The sequence below is a fragment of the Ixodes scapularis genome, unplaced genomic scaffold (genome assembly GCF_016920785.2).
Source record: "Ixodes scapularis isolate PalLabHiFi unplaced genomic scaffold, ASM1692078v2 PGA_scaffold3__209_contigs__length_174095766, whole genome shotgun sequence".
Taxonomy (NCBI): Eukaryota; Metazoa; Arthropoda; class Arachnida; order Ixodida; family Ixodidae; genus Ixodes; species Ixodes scapularis.
This window is the reverse complement of record NW_024609868.1, coordinates 9,711,565-9,718,828: the sequence shown is the minus strand read 5'-3', so window position 1 is coordinate 9,718,828 and position 7,264 is coordinate 9,711,565. Positions and strand designations below refer to the sequence as shown.

General features: G+C 47.4%; 1 pseudogene; it reads right to left on the bottom strand.

The window, feature by feature from the left end:
* Positions 1–3,253: 3,253 nt before the first annotated feature.
* LOC115315022 lies at positions 3,254–7,011 on the bottom strand (annotated as a pseudogene).
* Between the last annotated feature and the right edge of the window lie 253 nt (positions 7,012–7,264).

The window sequence follows — 7,264 nt, the reverse complement described above, 5'->3', positions numbered from 1 at the left end:
CTGGAAGATGGCGGGGGCTGAGGCCACGCCGAACGGTAGGCGCGTGTACTGGAAGAGTCCCATGGTTGTTGAAATCGAGACATACTTCCGGGCGGCATCCTGGAGCACCAGCTGCTGGTAGGCATCTCGAAGGTCGAGCTTGGAGAACTTCTGTCCCCCGGACAGAGCCGACCAGAGATCTTCTACCCGAGGCAGCGGGTACTTCTCGACGGTAGCGACGGGGTTGATGGTGACCTTGAAGTCCCCGCAGATCCTGACGCGGCCGTCTTGCTTGAGGACTGGAACGATCGGTGCAGCCCACTCGGAAGACTTGACGGGCACCAGGATTCCCTTTCGCTGCAGCCGTTGCAGCTCCTGGGTGACCCCGTCCTTCAGGGCAAACGGCAGCGGGCGCGGCTTGAAGAACCGAGGCCGCGCTCCCTCGGGTACGTGGATGCCGACCGTCGTGCCGGCAAAGGTGCCCACCCCCGGCTGGAACAGGGACTGGAAGTCGGTCAGGAGGCTCGGGACGTCTTGCACCACGTGCAGCGCAGCTTCTTGGTACTCCGGCAGCCGAACACCCAGCGAGTGAATCCAGTTCCGGCCCAGCAGCGTCGGCGACGACCCCTTGGTTAAGTAAAGGGGAAGGATTGCCTCCCTGTCGCCAAGGCGAACGCTGACTTGGGCCCGACCCTGGACCTGGGAAAGTTGCCCGGAGTAGCTGCGCAGCATGACGTCAGACGCCTCGATAGACACGCCGGGGAAGGCCCGCTTGAACAGCTTCCCGGGCATGACCGACACGCTGGCCCTGTGTCCAGCTCCATGGTGATGGGGTGGCCGCAGATTTCAACTGACACCAAGTAAGGTGGCACGGATGATGGAGGCTTACTCGTCTGCCACACGTCGAAAATCTGCGGGTCCTCGGCCACGACGTCGACCCTGGCTGAAGACGAACCCGGGCCTGGTGCCGCTCGTCCCCGCCGCGTTCTCTTGCGACGGCCACCCTGGCCGCGGGCTTGGCTGGAACCCGGGCTTGAACCAGGCTGCTGCTGCTGCTGGCCGCCGCTCGTCCTCCCCCCTCGGCAGACACGTGCGAGGTGCCCAGTTCTCCCGCACGTAAAGCATTGTGCTTGGACGAACTGGCACTGTGAGGGGGAGTGGGCAGCACCGCAGCGGCTGCAGGCACCGCTCCTTGCCGCCATCTTGTGCACCGCCGCTTCCGTCGACGGTGAGCCGGCCGCACGCGCTATCTCGCTGGCGTCCTTCGCTGCTGCTTCCACCGCCAGCGCTGCCTTCACCGCGTCGTCCAGCGAGGGGTCGGAGAGCTCCAGGAGTCGCGTCTGCATGGCAGGGTTGTTGATGCCGCAGACGAACCGGTCCCGGAGTAGCGAGTCCAACTGGTCGCCGAAGGCGCAGGTGCTCGCTAACCCTCGTAGCGCAGCGACGAACTGCCCGAGGGTCTCCCCGTCCTGGCGGCTCCGGTTGTGAAAGCGGAACCGCTCCATAAGCGTGGACGGCGCCGGGCTGAAGTGCGAGCGCAGCGTGGCGAGCAGCTCACCCAGAATTTGACGTGCGGCGTGGCCGGCTTGAGGAGGTCGAGCAGGAGGCTGAAGACACGGGTCCCGCAGCTGGCCAAGATGTCCCGTTGTTTCGCCTCCGGCGTGTCGTTCGCCCGGAAGAACACGTGGACTTGTTCTTCGTAGACTGGCCAAGCGGACCCATCTCCCTCGAACGGCTCGAGCCTCCCGTACAGCGGCATGGCGACAGGAGCGGGGGGCGCTGTTGCGACTCTCTCGGCGGCGTGGGCCGAACCGTGCACGTTGGTGGCCTCCAGTGCCACGGTTCCTCGTCGCCAGTGTCACGACCTTTCTAGAACGTGGACGAAGGGGGCCGAAGCACCCGCCGAGAAGAGGCGACACGCAGCCTGGTTGTGTGGGTGGACGATGACTGGCCGGAGCACGTGCGCTCAACGGCGTTTATTAGCGCGGTGAACAATGTTGCCCGCCGAGCCTGGCGGCCGCAGTCGGGCGGACTGGAGGGGGGCGCCACTAACTTGTCACAATTTGTTTTTGGACCGGACTTATGCACAGGTACAAGTGCCGTTTTCCACATGGCGGGAAAGACCTCATTCTTTATGCAGTTGTTAAAAATCTGTACTAGAACAGGAATAAATATGGCACTGTATGCCTTCAAGAGGACTGACGGAATACCATCATGGCCAGAAGACAATGATGGTTTCATTTTTTTTACACACTCATGCAGTAGCTCCTCGTCAAAGAGTGCAATACAGGATGCATTCCCAGAGACAGCTGGCGCAGCAGTAGTTGAAGGGGTTGGATGATGCTTAAAAACAGACTGGAAGTGGCGTGCAAAAATTTCACAAACATCTGTCGTCGAGTTTTCCTGTGAGTCCAGCAGGGTGATCTCTCCTCTACCTTTTTTCTGGGACCGAGAGCGAACATACTTCCAGAATTCTTTGGGATTTTTAGTTAGCTGCAACTCGACGGAATCAGTGTACGCCTGATGATCACGTTTAAAAACTTCCTTGCAGAGAGACCTAAAGCGCCCAAATTCCGATTTTAATTCGGGGGTATCGTTCTTTTTAAACTTTCGATGAGCGCGCAATTTCTTATTCATTAAAGTACGTAATTCGTGCGAGAACCAGAAGGGAAACTTTGAGCCTGATGTTTTACGAAGCGGGATGAATTGATCCATTCCTTCTCGGACGATTCGAGTGAAATCGCGAACCTGTTGGTCAACGTCAGAGCACAGGATAATTGAGGACCAGTCTTAATTGGAGAAATGATCGTACAAACTAACATAATCTCCAGCATAAAAATTTTGTCTATTCCCTTCAGGATGTCTCCGTGAAAAAGTCTCGTGCCCTGTCGGACAGGTATACTAATCTCCAATCGGATAGGTATACTAATCTCCAATAATAATAATAATAATAATTTTATTGCACAAATATAAATACAATATATACAAATGCGGGTCCGTCAAAAGCCAATAGCGGCTTGTGGCACTGGACCCGGCAGCGGCGTAGAAAATACCAAGACTATTCACATGAAAACAAAACAAAAGCCATGAATTATTTGAAATGCAAAAAAAAAAAAATATGAAAAAATCTGAAAAAAATAGGAATACAAGCGAAGAAAACCGAACACCAAGATAGATCTCTTAAAAAAAAAAAAAACAAGGTCACTATAACACTAAAAGAACAACTATAACACTACAATACTGAATGGTACAAATAAAGAAAACCGTACATCATCTAGAACGTCTTAGAGCTACAAAGACAAGGTCAATCAAAAAAGCAAAAACACGACAAAAAGAAAAATAGTATTTAACAGCCACTTGAAGGAGCTAATGTAGGGACAAAAATAAGTATTTAAAAGTTTAGCCTATTGTTTTTAGCTGTCTCTTTAACTGACGTTTTGAGTTCAACTTTAAAAGGGAATCAGGTAGGGCATTAAAAGGTTCAGGCACATAAAACGAGCGTAATCGTTTTCCGTACTTGGTATAAACACGAGGAATGATAAAGCGTTCACAGTTCCTTAGAATACGCTCGGAAATACGGGGGGTCTTAAAGGTGGTAATCCAATAATGCTTTATAATGACACTTCTTTTAAAAAGAGCTGAAAAACGCGGCAAGCGCAAAGATAAAAACAGTTCGTCACTTGGAGTATCGAGAGGAGCGTAAGCTACACCCCTCAGAATTCCCCTCAATATGCTATCAATTTTATTTTGCCAAATCATCGAACAGTTTGCGTAGACTGTGATACCGTAACGTAAAACACCATAAGCTAAAGAGTTGACCACCATCTTTCGAATAGAAAAAGGAAGAAAGGATTTTCTGGAATATAACATGCATGATACACTTCGGAGCCTTTTAGCAACATAGCTAAGATGCGAGTTCCAGGACATGTCACTATCAAAATATAAACCCAAGTATTTCGCTGTGAAAACATATTCAATAGGTGAGCAGCTGCAGCTAGCACACTTTGACGTGTGGAGCACAAATGAAAAATCAAGGCATTTATGTTTGAGTGGACTGCAGAAACACATCAGTTTTGTTTTTTGGACGTTAATTTTGATAAGATTCGTTTGAAACCAGTCCATTACCTTTGTAGCATTAACTTGTAACAGGTTAAGTGCACTGCGCAAATTTATATGGCGGGAAAGTAACAAAGTATCATCTGCGTATTGAAAGATGTCACCACCTGACATCGCCTTAGCAAGATCGTTTACATACAGATTAAACAGTAGAGGAGACAACACAGAACCTTGAGGAACACCGGCTTTAAGAAATACTTTGGCGCTCTGGGTATTGTTGACAGAAACCCGCTGTGTCCGGTTCGTCAGAAAGTCTTCAAGTATATTAAAGAAAGGACCCCTAAACCCGTAGTCAAACAACTTTTTGATTAATATTTTGTGACTAATGGAATCGAACGCCTTAGAAACATCTAAAAAAAGAGCGCAGGCATATTTGTTGTTTTCCAAAGTGTCGTGTAGCTTATCCACAAAATTTTCGAGAAGTGAAACCGTGCCACGATCCCGGGATAAAACCGTGCTGAGACGGCGAAAAAAGATCAAACTTTTCCAGGAACGCCGTCATTGCTCTTAAAAGGTGCTTCTCAAGTATCAAAGATAAACACGAGAGAATAGATATTGGTCTGTAACTTTCTACGCTATCATGCTTTCCTCCTTTGTAAAGCGGTCTGACAATGGCACTTTTTAGCCCAACTGGAATGACCCCTGAGCTGATAGTCCCATTCATTACGTAAAGCAGAATACCAGACAAAACGTCGAAATTTCGCCGTAAGTCGCTGATGCGAATATTATCTGCTCCGGGAGCCTTATTAAGCTTAAAACTAAATACAAGATTACGCAGGTCCTGTGGTGTCATGCTTGGCAAGAACGCTGAGGCCGAGCAAGAGCGGTTCAAGTTAATAGGAATGATATTTTCGTCATTTGATACACCTGACACGGAAGCAAAGAAGCAATTAAAAGTGTCAGTAACCGATTGTAAGTCGGTTCCGAAATGCTTGGTCTTTAACCTCATTTACCAAAGCCCAGGTTTTATAAATATCAAAACGTGATCTATAAAACTTATTTTGAAAGTGCTGACGTTTTTTGCAGCGAATTATGGCATTTACACGATTTCTGCAACTATTGCAAACGCAATTCTTTATCGTTGGGGAAACGGCGACATCGTGCCCATGTCTTTCTCTTTAATCGCAGATAAGACGTCTGTGGTAAGCCAAGGTTGATTCTGCCTGCGTTTTCTTACAGTTATTGTTTTTACGCTCATAGATTTGAAATCCGACAAAATATCAATTAGCTTAAGGTACGCATCCTGGTGATTAAAAATTTCAATAAGTATATTCCAATTATAACAAGAAATTAATCTATCAAACTGACGGGAATCCACGATTGTTGTTTCTTTTTGCTGTTGTATAGGTTTTTCTGAAATACCACAAAAGTTAATGCGACACGCTACGAAGTAATGGTCCGCCAATTTTCGCAAGATTATTGCCGATGTTACAGGTATACCAGAGTTTCTAACGTTTATATGGTCAAGGCAAGACGAAACCAATTTATCGGACAGGTGTTCCTCTCGTGTCGGTACATTTATTATGCATTCGATGCCGTAGTTAGCGAGAATATTTAAATAGTCACATACGAATGATCTTGAAGGCTTCATTACGTCAATATTTAGGTCACCCACGATGCAAAGTTTACTGGTAGACGCTATACTTTCTAAATTAGTATTTAACTCCTCTAGAAATTTGTTCACATTTTCTGAAGGTGGCCTATAAACCGAAAATGGAAATATTTCGAAATTATTTTTATTTAACTTCAGCGAGAGGCACTTGGCATGATTAAAGGAGACCGCTAAATCTACTACTGACCATGTTTTGTTTACATACACGGCTATTCCTCCTCCCCTCCCTGCGTCACACGTCAAAAAGAAGCTGTCAAATCCCGGTAAAGAAAACTGATCATGTGAAACGAAAACCTCCCGAACATTTATTTCGGTTAAAACGAAAACGTCGACAGAGTTCTCGACTGCTCGAGCAATCAACTAAAATTCATCCCAATATTTTCTAATGCTTCTTAGGTTAACATGTAGTACAGTGAGCGCACTAGCACTAGGCGGGAAAAGGTCAAGAAACGAAGGAAAGCCAGAGAGTACTACTGGGTTTTCCATTATCATACTATTTTTTGTAAATCCCTAGTGCTAGAGATGCGCACTGCCGTCGAGTTTTCGTCCTTTTTTGTAAAGATAGTAGCGTTCTTTACCCAAACAAATTTGTAGGATTTGTCCCTGCCTTTGGTTCTCGCTTGCCAGAACAGGTCCTTGTTTGTTCTTGTCAAGTTGTCGCTGAAATAAATCTTTGAACGGAACTCTGACCGAGGTAGCGTTGCCAACTTCTTACGCGCATTCATCCAGCGGTCCTTCGTGGGAACCGAGGTGAACTGAACCAGTATGGGAGGGGCCCCCTCGCGCCTAGAGCGCAAGCGGTGACAGACTACCACAACGGCGGGGTTAAAATCCGCGATGTTCAGTTTGTGTGCAAGGTCGATGATGGTGGCACCCAAGTCTTCCTCATTCACGTAAGAAATACCATGAGTTCCATATTGCATCGTCGGCTATACTGTTCCGTCGAGTTTATGTTTGTTTGTAGTTGATCGATCATAACGGTTTGCTTCAGACACGGTGGCCTGTAGTGCTCCAACTTCGGTTCTCAGTAGTTTAACTTCTTTATCATTTTCTGTCACAAGTTTCATGGTAGATTCATACTTCTTCACAGATTCTTGGAGGCTCCTGATTGTTTCTTTCATTGCATCTACTGATGGCTTCAGGGCAAGGAGCTCTTCTACTTTGGCAGGAAGATCTGAGAGTCGATCAACGTTTGCCTTTAGTGAATAAAGAATTTCGAGCTTGGCATTTATTTCGGCTAGCGTCGTAGGGACTATTTCGCTAGCAGCTGGTGTCAAAAGTTCACTGGAACCTCCGGCACTCATCCTGATTTCACGATTCCTGCACGTACGGCAGTTCCATTTTTCGCGTTTGGCAGTGCCCATTGATTTAAAAGTTCTGTCCGCGATTCCAGAGCACGCGTCAAGATGGTAAACATGACTGCAGGAATAGCATTTCATGAAACTTCCATCACCCGGCACTGATTTAAAGCACACAATACAATCAGTGTCACTTGACTCAGACATGACTTGTTCAGTTGCAAAATTTGATAACACAAAAATAAATATACAGAGATAC